This window comes from Bemisia tabaci, chromosome 6 (genome assembly GCF_918797505.1).
Source record: "Bemisia tabaci chromosome 6, PGI_BMITA_v3".
NCBI lineage: Eukaryota > Metazoa > Arthropoda > Insecta > Hemiptera > Aleyrodidae > Bemisia > Bemisia tabaci.
This window is the reverse complement of record NC_092798.1, coordinates 45,680,124-45,699,921: the sequence shown is the minus strand read 5'-3', so window position 1 is coordinate 45,699,921 and position 19,798 is coordinate 45,680,124. Positions and strand designations below refer to the sequence as shown.

Below are 19,798 nucleotides of genomic sequence, written 5' to 3'. Positions count from 1 at the left end.
CTTTGAACTTCCCGCTCCAACTTTTAAGAAATATCTGCTCGAATATTATGTCCCGCGCTTGTAATATAGTGTTGTTAGGACCGTATTAGCGGTAGAAAGAGCAGCTATGCCGTTAGGTGGAAAAACGACGTATAAACGTTCAGACGTTGCCGTATTTCATCTGAGAAATCTCTGATTTTCTGGAAAACTTGTGAAGTTTTTTCTTTTGAAAGCTTAAAATTTAACACGTCGCTCAGTCAAATTGACCCGCCTTAAAATCAATGCCGAGAGGTGAATGATGGATTATGGATATTTCCCCATGTGAAGCTATGGTCAGGAATTGATTATTGAGGTATTCGTTATTAAGGGTGCGAACACCCTGTTAATCGATCTTTTTTCATAGGTTAAATGGCAGATCATTGTATATCGCAAAGCACGCCACGCCACTGCATAAAAGTCCAGAAAAAATCCTCCGAAGAATAGGAGCCAATCAATGGGGACCCATATCTATTCGATTTTTCGAAAAGAGATCTGCAAAAATATTGGACTGATTACTTAAGGATATGTATTTTTATTGGACACCTAAAAATTTCAAGGACAAATGATCATGATTTGAAGGGTGAAAAATTACTGAATATTCAAAACCTGGTTATGCGACGCCAGCGGTTACTATAAAATCGGACTGATCTTGCGATTTGCTACTACAAGATGTAGCTCAGTTTAGAAACGACGTATTTACCATTAGTTTCCCTATGCCAATTGGTGTTTTTACAGAAGGGCTAAAAATTTAAATTCCTAATTGCAAAATCTAGTTCAATTACGCATGGTTGTCATCACTGTTAAAAACTTATACCTTCTCTTCTTAGATGTGCTATCGAAAAATTTTCTGCAGTTTGGTTTTATATCCATGACGAAAATTGTTAAATTGACACCTTATGGCACTTAACAGATTTTGAATTTTCACTCCCCATTTATCTCAAAAGTGAATTATTAACCGAAGACATTTGGCAAGGGTTGAATGCTCTTACGGTGCTCTCCACTCTCCAATAGGACAGAAGAACGGAATCTTGCCCGCCACTTTTCCGAGATTCCCCACCCCTTTTCCACCCCGCCTGTCATATTCTCTCTCGTAGTTCGCTTCACGTGCGTTTATCTCTCATTCTCATCAGAAATTTACTGGCTCCAACATTAGATTTGTCGGTTATGCAGATTGTAACTGTCCGAAAGTTTCTCGTCCATTTCGGCTGAAGTTACGGCTGGAGAGAGACCGGGAAATGGTTACTTCTGCGCTGATTTGTGTAGAGGTTGAAGAATTAAAAGGAGTCGCGGCTGTAGGAGATCTGAACAAATTAAAAAACTCTCACAAGTCGGGTTGAATTTCCGATCCAATTACTGTAGGGGTGTCTAGTGTGTATGATTTATTTAGTATAATGATTGAATGTGTTGTTGAGACTCAATTTACTGCTAGAAGGATAGGGGTGTTAGATTTTCAGCGTTAAAAAATTAAACCAAACAATAACGTTCTCCTCTTAAAAGGCTATGTTTTCTTTTCCTTTTTCTTCTTTTTTTTCTTCTTCTTTTCTTTTTCTCCCACCCAGAAAACTTGTCTTTTATCCAATTAATTTTGGTGAATTATTCTGATTGATCTCACGACGACGGTTTTCCTCTACACTACAGTGTGTATATTGAATGTCGATAGCAATTTAGTTGAATACACACGTGCTGCGGTGTCGTGCGTGTTGCATATGCAAAAAAATTAAGGCGCACTGGACTCCAAACCATGCAGAGTCGGTGGTGCGATGTTACTACCTGCTCTAAGTTTCCCGTACAATTTTTTGGAAACTTTTCGCACATCTCAAGGTAAAATCGAGTTTAAAAAAAAGTGCCGTAGCTTTTCTGTTCGTAAAAAAAAAAAAAATTGTGGAGAAAGGAAAAAATCCCCAGAAATCGAAAAACTTTCTACACTATTGTTTCTCCCTCGACGAAGCTTGACTTCTGCGAATAAGATTTCACCATGCATCATATATTTAGTTCTCATAAGAAACACTAAAAAATTCGAAGGAAAAGCGGAATTTTCATGGCAATGCACTGGGCGTTTTTGCACTCGCATTATTGGCAAACCGTAATCAACGAAAGCTCGCTATTAATTGCGGAATTGACTCAGCCGGGAAAGGCATAGAGGAGCCAAAGTTGTGTTTGAATAAAGTCATAATTCGGGCTTGATTGGCGACCGATGACCCTTGTACCACGTCGCCAGATTCTCCCCAGAAATGGATTAAATTTACTGTAAATTCTGGTCCGATTCTCGCAAATTTCAACAAGGGCGTGTCCTGCGAGGTCAGGAAAAAAATCGACAAGGGGCCGGGGAATTCGCGGGTGCCAGGGGTGGTTCAGAGCCCCGTGAAATATAAGTCTGTTGTTAAGGGCGCGGGGTGGGCGGCAACGGCGCGGTGGAAATCAAACAGGACACAATGACTCGGTAATAAACAATATTCCGTCGGCGCAGTGTTTGCTCGTCGGTGTAGCGAGTAATTGGAACTGAACACACATGGAAATGCATAAATGATCCGCGAATAACCGCGTCGTGTCGAGGGTGCAAGTTGCCACACTGCGCAGGGAACTGCAAAAACACGATTCTCGATTTCAACATTCCCGCGCTTACTTTATTTTTTAGTGAAAAAATTAAACACTAAGAAGTGGCCCGAACTGTATGTAACAAGGTGGAGAAATAGTGCTGGGTCCACACCATTTCGCGGGGAAACAAAGCCAAGAAACACCAAAAATTAAAATTAGAGTCAAAAATACATTTTTAGAACTCTAATGCGCACCAGTACGAAATGAGTGCATACCCCGCTGCCCTGAGAGAGTCATGTATTTTATGAACTACCCCATACTCTATTTTGCCGTGCTACGGAAAAACACCTTATGAACATTCGAGAGTTGCCAAATTTCCTCTCAGAAAATAGTTATTTTTGACGAAAGTTGTGAATATTTTTCCTTGAAATTTTCAGGAAGTTTAGGTGAAATTGCGAGCAAAATTATCTAAAAAATTGGAAAGGAAATGTTCACGTGTTTACCAGGAAATTCGTGTTATATCGAAGGAAATTTGGCAACGCCTGAAGGTTCATACGGCGTTTTCCCTTAGCACGACAGTATTGAAGTACTTTCTCTACCCTCTGTATTTTTTACACTTATCCAGCATTCCACCCTCTTGTTACGAGACAGTTACTCAGTGGCGAGGCGTGAATGATCGATTTCTGATGTATCCCCATGCCATTTGAAGCTAAGGTAAAGGATCGAGTATTAAGGTGCTCGTTGCGAACACTCTCTTTATCGATCCTTTTCTATAGGTTTCAATGGCAGATCAATCGATCTATCGCAAAGTACGCCGCACCACTGTTCAGTAGAATTTACCGAAAGAAATTGACGCAAAGTACCACCGCATCGAACCCTTAACGTCGATATTAACCGGGGCAGTAAATCCCTCACAAAGAAATATTAGTCGCTGGGTACAATCCTCTGAGCGTTGGCTTTCAGTCGGGCGAAGTTAGATTAAATGTCTATCACGGCTGAAATCGAGCCGTTTGATAGCTGATACGGTTAAGAACAAAGGGAAGGAGCGAATGTTTTCAGCGCGGTTAACAATCAACTTTCAAAGAGTCCGAACGAGGCGAAATCTCCGTTGGCAACTTATTCGCTCCGTGCAAAGTTCACGCTGCGAAAGAGTTTCCCGCTAAATAAAGATCTTTAGATGATTAACTCCAGTCAGCGAGTAGGAATAACTCGCGAGGCGGGGGCAATCTTAATTAAAAAATCTCGCTCTTATCTGTGTTTATTCAAGTTTTTCTCGTTTCCGTTCCGCTCATGAGTCTCGAGATTTTTTTATTACGGAGGAATGGTCGAGCACAATCACGTTAACAGGATTGAAGAGACGGTTGAAATGTACGAGTGGCTGAGCCTTTACTCCGTTTCACTGAAACTGTCATGTACCGGGGTTGGAAAGCTGTTGGCTGCTTTTTTCCCCACAGTTACTTGCCACGCTGTGGCTGAACTTTTCATGGTTAATGTGTGACTACCGTTTCGATGTCTATGTCGCAGGCAAACAGTAAAATCAGGCATTTCGTCAAATGCCTAGGCATAAAGTTTTTTGACGGTCTACGAAATTGTATGAATTTATGGCGAAGAGCTCACGATTTTTCACTATTTTTGGAAAAATAACTTATCAAACCTACGAACTCTTTTTGTCTCTTCCTCTTCAATTGCTTCTCATATTTTTAAATGTTGAGATTCCAAAAATGCTGTAGTTTACGACATGCTGAAAATTTCAAGATACGTGTCTCTTCAAAAGCTTAAAAATTGTTTAAAATACTATTGTGCGTGCACATTTTTACTGAGGATTTTTTTTTTGCAGGAGCAATGAATTATTTTATCTGAAATTAGGAAAAGAATCAGAATTTCAATCTAAGTTAGAATATTTGACTATTTGCCTAGGCATTTGACAAAATGCCTAATTTGACTATTTGCCTGCGACATTTATATGTTGATGCACAGCTGAAATTGAGAAAACTTCAAAATTTGTTTTCACCATCAAAAGGAGCCGATCGAAATAGAACATTGATGTGATAACCAACAATTTTAATTGTTTCCAGCTATCGCAAAGTTTCTGGCAAAGCTCTGCTTCACTTGCGAGTATCTCAGTTGAGGAGAGTTCAGTGGAGGCAAAGAAAAGTAGAGCTTTACCAAAACCTTTGATAGCCGAAAAAAATTAACATTTTTGGAAAAATGATGTACAGCTTTAAAATAATTTACTCTCCGCTTGCTTATCGATACAATTGTTGAGCATTGCTCTTCCAAATCAAAGGTCTTGATCCGCTGTCTTCAGGTGTCGATCAATTGTCAAATCTTCTTGATCGACAAATATCTTATAGCGAGTAGGTTTCGTCGATCAATATTATTTGACAAAGAAGTCCCGAAGTTTTGATCGTTAGGATATTGTTGCATTTTTTTCATATTCAGCGTTCATCTAACACAGCACGCGCTGATTTACTCGTTCAAGTGTACTCAAGAATTTACATTTCGCCTTCAATTGAAGAGGATACTTACTTCCCACCGCAGAGTGCGAATAGTGGTATCATTGGCTTGCATGCTATTTCAGCATGAGTGAGTCCATTTTCAAGGAAAAAGCCATCGGCATCATTCATCTATTACCCATTAAAGAGACCGCATAGTCATCATATGGTCGTAAGAATCAATTTCCCTTGCGTTAAGTCGTCGCGTCGTTCCCTTGTCAAACTGGCGTAACTATATTTCTTATTGAGCTCTATGATCCATATAACTACACGCTTTTCATGGCTCAAGTGAGAATACGGATGCGCTCTTATGTGTAAGGGACGAAGACATGTCCCTTACTCCCGGCTGTCGAGGGTCCTCCGGGGTGGGCTTAAGAGGACTTAGTATTAAGTAGGCGGAGGGTGGCCGACAGATACGTAACTGATTACGGATCGAGGGAGGAGTGTATTAGGGGCCATTGATCATAACGGAAAGTTAAGAATGTCGAATAAATATTAGCGGAACAAACATTCGCTAATACCGGGCGTTTCTGTCCCCAAGTCGAAGCGGACCAGCCTCAGCCCCCCCCCCCCCTTACCCCCCGGGGTCATAACCCTCGCTCACCGCAGTCAACCGCGGTGCCATTTTGCATCCGAATTGTGAATTTGTGCCTGTTTCACACGAGGAAAGCTGCCGGAACCATTTAATCTATCCCTGAATGTGTTGCGTGAATCACTGAAAAAAAAGTAGCTTGAATCAAGCATGATAATTCTTGAATTTGCCGCCAAGAATTTTCTTTATCTTGCTTTAAGCTGACTTTTTCTTGATTCAAGAAAAATAATGCTTGGGTTAAGCAATAAAGTAGCTTATATTAAACAGCAAAATTCTTGATTTAAAGAAATACTTCTTGGCGGCAAATTTAAGATTTTTTTTTCCAGTGTATGCTGGTGCAACTTACTTAGCTGAACGAAAACATAAAAAGAAAATATTTAAGCAAAACTTCATGTAAGAAATTTCAGTCATGTTGGTTTTAAAAACTGGCATCGAGTTTTTGACTGAAACCCCATTTTAGAGTGTTCGGTCTGCACTTGCAGTTGCGAGCAGCTCAGTCAGTCACACTATTAATTATTTTGCATTTGGTGGATTCAGGAGAGTCGTAACCATGGTAACCGCATGATCCTGCGCTAGTCCGTGCAAAAAAAAAAAAAGAAAAAAAAAATTCTGATGGACCGATAGTTTTTCTCTCACCACTCACCTAATTTGTTACCATGATATTTCATCTATTACCTATCCACGCAGAGGAACGAGAGACATATTTAGAATCCCCCACTCGTGGGATCGAGCAGTCCCCTTTTTTCTTCGCAACTCTAACGTTTTGGCATATCTGTCTGGTATGCTGGGGGTTATTCTTCCTGTATAAAATTATGAAACCGAGGAAAAAAGTGTGTATATTTTTCTAACCTAGAATAAGTGCCGATTGGATGGATAGTATTCAAACAGCTGTGAAACGAGCGGTGATCCCAGATGTTGCCAAAATCTCGAGGACGCGAACTCGCTTCGTGACCCACCGTCATGGTGACGTCACTGCTATGTTGTGAGTAATTTTTCTGTTATTTCTCGCGGAACAGCTTACAATAAAAATTGTGGCCTCCTTTCCTCCGGAAAAAGAATCACTCAAAAAGTAACGAATCCTCCCCCTGGATAACCTGTAAAAGTAGCATGCCGGTTAAAATATTTTTAGTTTGTTGCTCGAAGAATTGTGTCCGTTTTCTTATCGAGTTTTATGTATTTTTAGTCATGAGAAGCTTAGAGTGATAACTGAAGCTAGAAATTTACCAACCAGTGTGATGGAAGCTGAGGAATATTCCAAAAAAATCTACATTTGGAGAAATGTCCCATTTTTCCGTCCCCTTTCTCCTGATCAATGTGCTTTCGCCCCTTTTTCCAATCGAAAAATCAACATGTAGATAAGCGCTGTAAAAAGTAAACATTTCCATACCGAAATCACCTGTTGAAAAAAAATGGCTGTCAATACATTTTTGGTTTGTTTCTTCAAGTTGCTGTCCTACAGAGTTGCGTCACTTTTCAACCCCGATGACCTAGTCTTGAGCTGTAGCTTTTCCCCTGACCCCCCAAAACATGGTCAATTACATACGACGGTTTCCTTCATCATGTCTTTCAAAGGATCAGAGACGGAAACACCAACGATGTTCTTATCGCCCTATCTAAACACCGACGAATATTTTTAAATTACGTGTATGCCCGATGGAATCCTGTGAGGCCGAGAGTGGTGTCATATTCCTTTAATCAAGTGACCTCTCCTGTAGGTATGTAATGATCAATTATAATGTCAGTCTCCTACACTGAAAAAAAAAAGAATCTTACATTTGCCGCCAAGAAGTATTTCTTCTTAAATCAAGAATTTTTCTGTGTAATATAAGCTACTTTTTTGCTTAACCCGAACTTTCTTTTCTTGTATCAAAAAAAGTCAGCCTAAAGCAAGATAAAAAAAAAATTCTTGGCGGCAAATTCAAGAATCATCATGCTTGATCCAAGCTACTTTTTTTTCAGTGTATGATTCCTTTTTCCAATTTAATTTGACAAGGGTTAACAGGAATCGTCGCTTCCCTCACGAAAAGACGTAACTTCATTTCAATGTTGCCAAATTTTCCTCGCAAATTGCAAATGAACCAGGAGAATTTTGAGCATTCCGAACCAAAAATTTCACAGATTTTTCCTCAGATTTCATGCAAAAAGCAGGAAAATTTTCAACGAAAATTTCACAGGTACAACTTTTTAAAATGAATCAATCGTTTAAGTCAATTTGGCAACTTTGAAATGAAGCTACGTTCCTTCGTTCACGAGAAAACCAACTGATATGTGGCCGGATTTACCCAAAATCAACCCATCTAACATCTAATCGATATAATGCGCTGCCGAGATAGGGCTGCATCGATTTAATTCATTCGATTAATCGATTCGAATATCGATTCAACAATCGACGGGACCCGCTCGCGAAGGCCGGTTAATCCGCGGTGCATTAAAAATACACACACGTCATCTCCCTCACGAAAGAACGTAACTCCATTTCAATGTTGCCAAATTTCTCCTCGCAAATTGCAAGTTAATCACAAGAATATTAGGCATTTCTAACTGAAAATTTCACCGATTGCTCCTCAGATTCTATGCAAAAATCGGACAAATTTTGGATCAAAATTGCACAGGTACATTTTTGTAAAATGAGATAATTGTTTTAGTCAATTTGGCAACCCTGCAATGGACTTACGTTCCTTCCTCCAAGAGACGACGGTATGTCTCTCTCCTGTCTCCGGTCACAAACTCACGACTCCACCCGTTAGTTACACCCTGGATTTCGCATTATTTGTTTGCTCCCCCTCCCCCCCGCCCTGCCTCCCTTCCAGTCTCTCCGCCCGCTATGTAAACACGCTTTTGACGTATTACATCTTCGCCCCCACTCTCGCCCTTCCCCCTTCCCCCGCGGTCGTCTAATTAAAACGACCTCATTAAGCGGTGCAGCTGTGAAAATATTTACGCGGAAAGTGAACGTATCCTCGCGGAAATTTTTGTCCATCTCGGACCGAGCCCTTTCTCTCTTTTTTTGGAGATGCACTCATTGTATATATGTATCGCATTCAACGAGCCTTCACTTTTGCGAGATACTTCACACGTTACCTGGAAGTTAGTTTAGTTGCGTTGACCGAGTGGAGGGACTGATAGAGTCATTGAGTGCACTGCATGAAGTGCGCCTTCAGTTTCGAAACAAACTTTACGCCCTTCCTTGGAGCTCATATAGTTGCGTCGACTTTTTAAACGAATAAACTGATATCGCGGCTGCTTCATTCTTGCGGTATTCGTTTCATCTATGTTCGATGGAGTCAACGTAATAAAAAAAAAAGAAAAAACTTCAAGTGCAACTTCTATGTTAAGTATTCATGGTGACGACAAAAACACTAAAAAAATGGCCCGAAACTGTACGTAACCGTATTCAAGGTGTTTGTATCTTATGAATTCGTTTTTAACATTAATCTTAAATCAATAAATGACTTCTCAGACATGCCAAAGATTTTAATCCAAAAAATTCTCACGAACTTTATCTCGATCGATTCAGCACGTTGAGAGAAATTTAGTACTCTAAATTTCAATTTCTCCTGCCATCATTTTAAACATTTTTAATGACAATTCAGTGAAATATCATCAATTCCGACGATTTTTTTGTAGGCTTCCGTGCATTTTCAACTCAACGTTTGAGTATCATAAGAAACGCTCATAATTTTATACAATACGTAATGAATTACATGTCATTTAAGAACACAATTTATCAGATTTTCATCGCAAGACAAAAAATCATTTTGAACTGATTGGCATTTAAAACACCCACAAAAATTTCATCAAGGAATTGAAAATGATCAGAATCTGTTTTCGCGAACCTACGATATTTTATTGCCTGTATCTTAAGGTTTCAGAGTAAGTTTTAGATTCGTCTGTGTTGACTTCCTTCTTTTTTTAATTATTTTGAGTACAGTCCAAAATTATCATAACTGATTTCAAACATCACTCATAAAGAATCAATTATTTCTGTTTTTTCATTATTACCGTTGCTTTGAATAACCTTTCAATTCAATGAAAACCGCAAGCGTAGCGCGTTTATTCAATCTATTCCAGACCACCTCACCCTGACCGGGGGTGGTCAGGTCCATTTCGCGGTCCGGGGGTTGAAACCAGTGGCGAAAAACTATCGATGTTTCCCCCATTTGAAGCTATGGTAAAGAATCGATTGTGAAGGTGTCGCTGCAAACACCCTGTTTATCGATCCTTTTTCATGGGTTTAAATGGCAGATCAATCGATATATCGCAAAGCACGCCACGCCACCGGTTGAAACCCCAGCGAGGGGTGTTTTCGGGGGCCAAACGGCCGAACGAAGAGGGGCCCGCAGCGAACCTGTCGCGTTTAATGAGGCTCCGCGGTATCTCAAAGCCGCCGTCATTATCACGGCTCTGCTTTCTGGTCAAAAACGACGTAACTGGGATATTGGAACCCCGTGGGGATATGAGGTTTTGGCTGTGGGAGGGGCGATTTTTACGCGGGGGATTCGCCCCTCGGATTTCGTTTATCAACTCGCCGCCACTTATCGTGGAGGTGGCTCCGTGCGGGGTGTGACCGGAATATCAATTCTTATCAAAGCCGGGAGGGTCCGCAAATTCGGGGAGGGAGACCCTTTTTGCTCCGTCCCATCGCCCGTTCTGTCGTTTCAAGGAAAAACAACGTGAGAGCGTTCCAATGTCGTCGAATTTCTACCGATAAAAGAAGGATTTTATCAGGAAAGTCATGAATATTTTGCTTTAAATCAGGTTAATCTAAATGATATACCAGAAAAAAAACACTGAGAAACGTGGCTTGAACTGTATGTCGTCACCTTCCAGGCAAAGTATCACAAGCGCCATGCGACGTTTAAAAATTTCCGCCGCCATTTTATTTTTTTACTGAGAAATTGTTGGTTGAATCTGTTCGAAAATTTCACTAAATTTTATCGGCAGCACAAAGAAAATTCGGTGTAATTTTCGGACAGGTTCGTTGAACAATTTCTCTGTAAAAAAATATAATGGCGGCGGAAATTTTTAAACGTCGCATGGCGCTTGTGATACTTTGCCTGGAAGGTGACGATGTATCAAGGTGGTTAAATGGTGCTGGGTCCTTACTATTTTGAGGGGAATACGAGGCCAATAAGTTCAATTAGAGGCAAAAATCTCGAGCACTAATTTAGCTAATGATAGAAATTGTTGAACGGATGGCCTTGTTTTCCCCGCAAAATAGTGTGAACCGAGCACTATTTTACCACCACCTCTAAAAGTTTAACTAAACTGGCAAAATTCTCTAAAATTGCAAGGAAAACCGCTCAAAAATTTTCAAGAAAATCCGTAATTTTGTGAGAAACTTGGCAACGTCCGGTCGTTTTTATCAATTCCAGTGGGGAGACCCTTTTTGCTCGTTTATAGCACCTCCCTTTCACGTGCTGAGTAGGAATATCGCATGAACCCACGCCAATCGCTAAATTTCCTCTTCTCAAACTTGATTTTCTGGTGAGAAACATGAATATTTTCCCATGAAATTTTTAAATAAACCAGACGCAACTGAAACCAATATCATCTAAAAATTTCAAGGAAAAATACTTACAATCTTATCGACGAATTCTTCATTTTTCAGAAGGGATTTGGCAACACCCGACTGTCCCTTACGACGTTCCTCCATGTTATTACGGGCTCATTTCGAGTGTCCGGCCCAAAAGTGACCGTTCGACCCTCACGTTTATGCATAAACCATCTCATAACCTCAATTTTCCTCACGCGCCCTCGCGTCCCTTTCTAATAGCCTCGCCCACCTTTTTGGCGTAATGTTCAACTGCTTTCACTTTCTAAACAGTAGCAATTTTAAAGCGGAATGACAGTGAAATATTTTAAGTTTGTGAGGGAGAATCCATTTTCTCATTTTGAAGTGGTTCTCGCTATCCGCGCAAGTTTTAACTTTTGTTTTGTTGTGGTCATTATGGGGCCGTCCAAAAATTTACTTAACGCAGTTTTTCGTCATTTTTGATTTTGTAACGCTTTTGTAACGTACACGGAGAAAAAAACTTCATGCGTGGGACCCGAAGTTTAGGTCATATGGATCTCTGAAGTTTTCGGATTGAGCATCTGAGCACTTAAGGTCTAGCTGCCGAAGTTCAGGTCAGACATCTGAAACTTCAGTTTTTACATCCGAAGTACTTCGGTTTTCACATCCGAAAACTTCGGTTCTCACATCTGAAGTACTCCAGATGTAAGAACTGAAGCACTTCAGATGTAAGAACTGAATTTTCAGATGTCTGACCTGAACTTCGGCAGCTAGCCCTTAAGTGTTCAGATGCTCAATCCGAAAACTTCAGAGATCCATATGACCTAAACTTCGGGTCCCACGCACGAAGTTTTTTTCTCCGTGTAGGTTCCTATCCTTTAACATGTGAAAACAAAATGGCGTACCGGTCTCCTTGACCCCCCTCCCCGTACAGCGTTACGTCATTTGTGGACGGCCCCTATACTATCATTTACCGACATTTTGTTTCCGACTTTTTTTTTAAATTTGATATGTTTGTGTGTTTCAGGTTCGTAAATTTTCATTTTCAAAAACACAGCTGATCAAGTATGATGTCACTCGGACGTGGTGACGTCTTTTAACAAGTAAGCATTCGTTAATTGTCAATTTGCTTGTTGATTATAGCATAATCAATCAGCGAAAATGTTTTTGAAAATTGAGTATGAGCAAGGAAAAAAATATCCATCCTCTTTGTCCTTCCTCTCCCAAAAATAGTAATAGCAATAAAAAAAAAAAAAAAACATCCTCTGCAAAAATGAAAGGCGTGTATTTTATCACTTTGAATTAATGTTTATTTTCTCATGGACGGGCACTATCTATCGTTTCTTAGACGAAATAAGTGATTAAATTTCGATAGTGCAAAATCACATTTCGCAAATCATATTTTTGCCAGGAGACCAACGAGTATTTTTAATTGAAAAAGCAGTGAATTTTCCTCTGCATATGGAATAAGGACAGAACTTTGACATTCATATTCCAGACAATAACTGCGTCATTTAAGTCAATTTTGAAATCTTAAAATGGAGTTCCTTCATACTGGAAACGACAAATTGCTTTTCCGAAAGATCATTTTCATTATTTAATGGAAAAACCGTGTAGGAAGGGGGAAAAATCCCTACAAATCCCGGCAACGCCGATTTGCAACATCGGAAAATTGAGTTGTACGAGTCAATTTTGAAATCTTAGAACGGAGTCACGCCTTTTCATCTTAAAAACTACGAATCCTCGTCCAGAAGACCATTTCATCATCATTCAATTAAAAAACCGTGTAGAACGGGAGAAATTTCTTTACGAACCCCGGCAGCGGGGATTCGCAACATCGAAAAGCATTTTTCAATCGCTTTGTTCCCGTCTCGCAAAACCCTCGGCGGACCCGCGTAAATCAAACGACTTTCCGTTCGGCGCCCGCCTTTCACCGCCAAACATAAATTCTACAAATGATCGAGTAAAACCGCGCGCCGCGTCCTTTGAGAAATTTTTCCCCGGAGAAAACACGGGATGACCGTAATGCGGCTTACCCCGTCGCCGAACGGCTTCGAGAGGGAAATGAGCGAACCAGCCCCTACCCCCACGTCGCACGATGGATCGAGTCTATAGGCGAGGTCGGACAAAATTCGGAAACTTTAAACGCCTGTAACTCCATTTATACGAAACTTTGAGGTTCAAAAAAGAGGGTTTCATTGGTTTTCTCGTGAAATTTTCTTCAAGATGCACCCCTTATAATTTAAAATATGACGCAATAAACACCAAAATTGTCAATTTTAGTCAAAATTTTAATGTCCAACCTCTCTAATTGACTGGATCCACTGTGCGCCGCGCTGCTGAAATTTTCTTCCATGAATACCCCTCAAAATTTAAAATGTGACGAAATAAACATCAAAATTAGCAGTTTTAGTAAACAATGTTATGTCCGACCTCTTTGCACCCCCTGATGGACTCGACCCAGGGTGGCATGAAACGTAAAAAAGAACTGAAATAATGGATTCAGTGAAATACTTCATGATTTTTCACGAGGCTGTGAAATATTTCATATTATTCACAAGGCTGTGAAATATTCATATTATTCAGGGGCTAGGGCATGCAACCCGCACTCAAACACACAAAAGTAGAAGAAAGTCACAATTTTTTTAATTCTGCGAAACGTGAAAAAGCACCAGTATTTTTCAATATCTTTCATAAATTTCTAGAACTTCATGAAATATTTCACGTGAAATGTCAATATTTTAATTTTCATGAAATTTTGCCACCCTGACTCGACCCACTGTGCGTCGGAGGGGGTGGGGAGGAAGAAGCCCCGCATTTAATATTCACGATCCGTCCCCTGGTTTTCCACAGCCTACAACTCGTTGCTTTATATTTGCATAATGGGCTGTGCAGTTCGGGGAGGGGGTGGTTCGAAGGTCTAGGGCAACGTAAACCGGTGAGCAGTCAACGGTGGAGCCCCCCCCCCCCCCCCCCCCGAAATAGGCCGCCGCCGAGACGTGTCTATTTTTTACTCAGACTATGAGACGATTCAGGATACGACTCATTAACTCTTTATTGAAGTTCTGGCGCTTCTGACGGCGTCTGCGAGGAGCCAAATTAGTTTCTCATCCCTCGCGAGGGAATGCGATGGCTTCCGTATGCAAAACTGATCTGCTAGATTCGTTTCTGTGACGCTTGTAGCATCCTCGCCCCTCGTCAAAGTTGAAGAAATACCTATACTCAGTTGGTGCTTTGAAATTGATGCTGCTGATGCGAAATCATTCGCAATGTACACTGATAGAACTTCCGGGGTGAAATCAAGAGTGTATTTCACTTGCGAGCCCGTGTTCTTCCTAAAAATCTCAAATGATACGGACGAGGGGTGGTGGAGGAACAAAAAAGTTGAGCTTTACCAATGCGAAAGAATTCCGTCGAGTGCTATCATTCTTACCCTGATTATGGGTCACCCTTGTTTCGAAATCTGCTGCTAACCCGCTGAAGTTAAAATCCAGCAAACGCAAAACTCCTCGCCGAAGAAATCACTCCGAAACTCTATCCTAAGTTCGTTTCGTGGGTGTCGCCCCACCAAAACCCGTCGTCCCTCTCACGTAAGGTCGTATCTCAATGTCCTCGTGAGCCCTATTCTCCATATAACTTCACGCTTCTCAGGGCTCACTCAGAGACGGAGATACGCCCTTACGTCAGAGGAGCGACGAACCATCCAATCCCGACTGCGACCATTTCGCGGAGCGAGAATATAAAGCAAGTGAATTGATTCCGATTTCAGGACGATATTGCGGCCCGCCGCACGGTGGGACGAGTCAATCAGAGAGGTCGGACAAATATTTTTCGATTATAACTGCACATTTTGATGTTCATTTCATCACAGTTTAAATTTTGAGGGTTGCCCCTGCGAGAAAATTTCACGAGAAAACCAATGGAACCAATTTTAAAACCTCAAAGTATCGTATAAACGGAGTTATGAGCGTTTAAAGTTTCCAAATTTTGTTCGACGTCTCCTGTTGACTCGATTCACTGTGCGACGGTTGTTTTGCATGCGCTGCAAGGTGATGAAGATGTCGAGTCCCTCGCCCCTTCTTCACCCCCGTCCTCCGAGGGGGGGTGGCTAGCACTCAACGAGCACTCGATGCATAGCGCTTTCGGAATCGGACCCGTTGCTCCGTTTTGGCGGCGGTTCAAGAGCGGGACGCAGCTTAAGATTCATGCCACTGTTGTCGGCAATCGATAAGGGCACCTCCAGGGCTCCCGCGTCCTCCGGAGGAACGTCCTATCGACGTCTGGACGTTGTCGGATTACCCTCGATAGAATATTTGAAAACTTTGCATCGAACGACGCCATTTTACAATTTTTGAAAACGAATTGAACCAAGACGTGGGAGGGGAGTCATCCAGAAAGTAAGTTTATCTATTAACAGGGTGCCTACAAGTCGGGAATGTCCGGAAATAGTGCTGATTTTTTAAGGGCGATCCGGAAGTACTGAAAAAGTGCGGAAATTCTGCAAGAAGGTCCGGAATTTAATTTTTGTCGCAGTTTCAGCGAGAAATTAAAATTTTTGAAATTTTTCGAATTTCGTCAAATGGAGGTACTGAAAAAGTACTGAATTTGTCTGTTGAGGAGGTACTGAATATCTCAGGAATGTACTGAAAAAGTATTGTAAAAATACTGATTTTTGGCCAGCCTGTTATAGTAGACACTCTGATTAAATATCTCCTAAATTAAATTAGACAGTGAAACTATGTAAAATGCGTTGAAAAACCACTACTGTCAGGTCTCTAACGCGGTGTAGATTTTTAAATTTGGTTTAGTAGAACTCCAGGAAAGTGGAATTCTCTAAACCCAAAGATTTGATTGATGCCGGCGCAGAGATACAACTATTCATGCTTGATGGATGTCCGTGTCGCATCTACAAAATTGAAGGCGCGATAGCGCGAGACGTGAACTCGCAATTCTCCGCATTGTGCTGCCAATGAGACGTTGCTTAGATTCGGGGGAGGTTTGAATAACAAGGTCCGATTGCTTGTCTCTCATCCTCGACTGTGTTGCTCATATAGCCCTTGGAGCATCACCACGAATTAGAGAAATGGAAAGAAGCACAAGTTGGAAATATAGCAAGGGAAAATACGCGTGTTGATGCCGGCGCAAAGATACAACTATTCATGCTTGATGGTTGTCCGTGTCTCATATAAAAAATTGAAGGCGCGAAAGCGCGAGGCGTGAACTTGCAATGCATTCGATCTGTACTGCCAAAGAGGTGTGCGGCTCAGATTTGGGAGAAATGCTAAAAAACGAGGCTAAGATTAAGAATACCCACAAGTCATTCGGAAAATTCCTATTTTACCGGGTGAAATTCGGCAACGCTCTAATGTCCATACGCTATTTTTCCTCAGCACGGGAGAACGGGCGCCTTGTCCCTTGCCTCCTCCCCCTCGGAGTGTTTGCCTCTGCCGCTGTTTGTTCGTCCCTATTTTGCGTTCGTGGTGTGTCTCTGTGTCTGTGTGAAATAGTGTTGTGTGCTCTTGTCAGGACTCCGGATAGTTTTTTATGCGCGTGTTGTTCTATCTTAATTCACGACGATCCTAGCAGATTCCAGCCGAACGGAAACCTCATTCCTCCTATGTAAAACACTTTCTCGTTACGTGGTTTTTACTCAACAGGCCCTGCGTTGGTTATCGTATTTTCCGCTCGCGATGCGATTAGCGAACCTTGCGAGAGTGTTATCCGTTCGCAATACTCGTAATCCTCCACTGGAGATCTAGATTGCGCCTCCATCGGCTCTTCCAAGTCGGTAGTATTGTTTTCCCTCCTTGTGAGCCATTTTACGTACTCGATTTCAGCGGCCCGATTCAGACCCGTCACAAGGGAAGGGGGAGGAGGATACTGGGTCCCTGGTATCGAACTCACATGTAACGCTTTTCTTATGAGGAAAAGTGAACAATTTAACCTAAAAATTTCGCAGAGGGTGAATGATTTTTCAAAATCACGCTGGGGCACCGTAGAATTCTTCGTACTTCTTTGGCGATTTCTCTCTATTTTCAAGATTTTTAGTATAGAATGATATTTTTTTTTACTTTTATTTAAATTTACTTCAGTGTCTTTGGAACGCAAGCCTTCGTTTCTTTTTTTCAGATCGTGAGCTTTTAAAGAAAAATTCTATCATTTTCACTGCATTTCTTCATTCTCCCCACTCCTGGTGAAGAGACAGCAGCCATGAACAACGCTGCATCGATAGGGCAGGGGTCGGGTGACCGCGGTGGCGACGGCCGGAGGAAACGACGTCATTAACCGATGACGTGGATGACGTGAGAGCACTGACGCGACGTGACGAGGCCAATGCAGCAGTAGGGGTGATTCGACTGATACACGTCGTGGAACGGGGTAGCGGCTCCGTTCGACGCATCGTTATCTCGTTGCCGCGACGTCACTCTCCCCCCCCCCCCCGCTTCATTCCGAGGTTCGTTAGCTTGGGCGTTACTCTCAGCGTTAGGCGTCAGGAGTCCGTCTATTGTTGACGGTAGTGATGGAGTCGTGTATCCTGACGTCATGGTAGGGATCAAAATCAATTAAGCCGGATTTTCGTCATACTCACATTTTGAGGGTTTAAAAGTTTAGAATTTGTTGAAACCGAACGTTTTACAGGGTTGCCACAGCCAGTGAAAACCGGGAAATGTCAGGGAAAATGACGAAAATGACGCAAATGTCAGGGAAAATTTGTTAAATCACCTTTATTTGCTTTCTAGAATGGGTTTGAATTTTCGAACAACAAATTTTGCCCGAAAAATATTTTCAATATGCCCTCTAACCATCCGTCACATCTTCAATTGTCAAGAAATTTCGCCAAAATGTGTCAGAGAAATGTCAGGGAATTTCATTCTCTAAATTCTGTGGAAACCCTGTTTTTAAGCCTAATTGGGGAGTATGTTTAAATACACCAAAAAACGAAGTAAACATTACTGCCGTGCTAAGGAAAAACACCGTATGAACATTAGAGAGTTGCCAAATTTTTCCGGATAGAACATTTATTTTAGAGGAAAATTATTTATATTTTTCCTTGAAATTTTCAGATAATTTAGAGCAAATTGCAAACAACATCGTGTGATGAATTTGAAGGAAGATATTCCAAATTTTCCTGGTAAATTCAGTTTTTATTGAAGAAAGTCTGGCAACGTCTAAAGGCTCGTGCAGCGTTTTTCCTTAGCACGGCAGAATAGCGAGCTGCTTGATGCTTGGGTAATTGGTCGTGGAGAGAACGCCTTCAATGTTTCGGATACTTCGCGCCTCATCTAGGAGTTAGTTTAGTTGCATCGGCTCCTTGTACGCTTGCCGCACCGTGAAATGGAGGAATCTCGTATCGGAGGTGGAGTCGCAGGAGAAGCGCGTGGAAAAAGTGTCCATCTCGCGGAGGTAGTTAAATGATTTAACCGCTTCCGAAGGGAGGAGGGAATTTCCACCGGGGGACGGGGGCGGGGGCCATAAATTAATAGCTCTTTTTCCGGCGTTGTAATTATCGTGTCGTTGCCGGAACAAATTACAAGAGAATGGATGTAAATCATGCGATAAAACGAGTCGTCGCGTTTACGCAATAATTAACGGGGGCCGAGGGGGTGGTGGGGTGGTGGGGGTGGGGCTGGGGCTGGGTGGGGCTCTGGCTTCATTAAGGGTGCTTTGCGTGTTTCGCGTGTTCCGCCGCGCCTGGCCAGGTATTTTCCATCGTCTTGGAAATTTTGGCACTATTATCAGAATCGAGCTTTACTCGTCGGGTGTGTAATCGGGGGATGAAAAGGGAACCACAACTTTCATCACACAAAGGTGCAACAAAATTGCAATTCTATTGATTGTGATTAATCGCAATATCATGGAACAAAGCGACGACCACTGGAAAAAAAGTAGCTTGGATCTAGAGTCCAGACTCTTAAAAACATTGACAAGAGAAAATACTCTTGATTCAATCGGATTTTCGCTTCGATCTAGAACCGAGCCTCTTAACTTAAGCAGATTTCCTGTCGATTCAAGCAAAAATCCGATTGAATTGAGAGTATTTTTTCTTGTCATTGTTTTCAATAGTCTGGACTCTAGATCCAAGCGACTTTTTTAGCTAATGAGATGTGGGTGTGGGGAAATCTAGGATTTCAAGCATCTGGCAGAATCCCCTCAACTGAAATCGGTTTGCACTTGGGATAACTTAATTTCAGCAAATGACGTCACAACTAATGTTGCTAATTATTGAAGCTCTCAGGTCTAATTTTTATCGAATTTTGAACAAGTTTGATCGCTGATCATGTTTTACATCTGTTACTCCGGACACGGAAGAAGAAGAAAAATCTAACAAAAAATTGTGATACAATGAGATAAATCCCAATTTTATCGAAAGCGATGTAACAGAAATAAAATTGCGCCAAGACCGAAAATAGACGCTCGGATGTTGATGATCTTGGCGATTTCACCGCCGATCAAATCGCGATATTTTGCTATTAAGTTACGAAGTTTTTACGATTTTTGGAGATTTAATCGCGATTTATCGACGGAAATTACTCGCGATTTTATCAAACCAAAAATTGCGGTGTATTCATGTATGCAACCCTCATTACCTCATTGAAGCCCACCAATTTTTCAACTGAGCGTCGAACAGCAACGCAGCGCTGT

At 41.6% G+C, this 19,798-nt stretch overlaps 1 protein-coding gene and 1 long non-coding RNA gene across 3 annotated transcripts in view; both read left to right on the top strand.

Annotated features, from left to right (window-relative positions):
- Window positions 1-19,798, top strand: part of LOC109031673 (uncharacterized) — a 306,459-nt gene that overhangs the window by 195,019 nt on the left and 91,642 nt on the right. The gene's annotated exons all lie outside the window — the stretch shown is intronic.
- Window positions 6,232-19,798, top strand: part of LOC109031674 (uncharacterized) — a 69,900-nt gene continuing 56,333 nt past the window's right edge. For both annotated transcript variants that reach the window (XR_011900069.1, XR_011900070.1), the window contains exons 1-2: window positions 6,232-7,355; window positions 12,183-12,258. This is a non-coding gene — a long non-coding RNA (uncharacterized lncRNA). The remainder of the gene's footprint in view (window positions 7,356-12,182; window positions 12,259-19,798) is intronic.